The following is a 1075-nucleotide window of genomic DNA, read 5'->3' as shown; positions in this document are numbered from 1 at the left end:
CCAACTATGTTGTTCGGAGTTATGTCTCCGTGTCTTTCTTCCAACATTCTGCGCGAAATCAAGAAGTGTTCGCAGGTGAAGAATGTGTGGTACACGTTATCTTCGACGTTTCCACAGTTAAGCAATTTAACGAAAAACATAACTAGTACGAAAAGTCGTGAAAGAGGTGGTGAAGAAGGGGAATTAAGATAAATTTATTTTCAAATGGAACACAAAAATATTTGCACTGAATAATACTTTTGAAAATTTTTCTTTTTTCGTTAACCAGTCCACTTGCAAGTAAAATACCAAGAGAAGAAAAATATTCAAAGGGTTCATTGAAGTAATTACTTAATTCTTTAAAACTGTATCTCTTCTCCCGATTCTAAACGCGACTCTATAACTTTAAAAGGTCCTGTGATTTCGCTAAACCAAAAGGAGTCTTTTTCTTTCTTAGGATTAATCGAAAATTGTCCAATTTTTAATTGCTTTTGTTCTAAACTTTTTCTTTCCTCGAGTCTTAAAAATAGTTGCTGTAATATATTAGTGGGACTTTTTATAATTTTTTTCATACGTTGCATAAAATTTTCAAATTTATAGGCGGTGAAAGAATCTAATGGTCCGAAATCTTTAGCACAATCAGGTAAATGAAGAAGGCCATGAATATCAAAACTTATCAAATGATCGCAATATTTCCAAACAAACTAACAAAATCTTGCAATAATCCTTTTACTATATTGGTTTCAGTTTTGTAGGACCTTTCACAAAAGAGAATGCGTATACTGGCATGCAATAAAATAAAATGATAAAATAAATCGTCATCAATACTATTTTTTAAAACGAATATTCCCGAATATAACAAAAATTGCCTATGCTCTGTGGACTTCCAATCCCCGATATCATCTAAATTTCTACACACCCTTCCGAACTCACATGGTACCCAATGAGAAACGAAATAAAATTTTTCATTCATTTGGGTAATATTTCCTTTTTTGAGTAACAGATCTAACAGTTTTTAGTCACACCTAAGTCGATAAGGTGCATAGGATCCAAGGGTAATTGAGAAACCATTCCAAAATTTCTTGATTGAAGTATA

The sequence above is a fragment of the Rhagoletis pomonella genome, unplaced genomic scaffold (genome assembly GCF_013731165.1).
Source record: "Rhagoletis pomonella isolate Grant_MI unplaced genomic scaffold, Rhpom_1.0 Rhpom_scaffold_00003, whole genome shotgun sequence".
Taxonomy (NCBI): Eukaryota; Metazoa; Arthropoda; class Insecta; order Diptera; family Tephritidae; genus Rhagoletis; species Rhagoletis pomonella.
Note: the sequence above shows the minus strand (reverse complement) of the source record.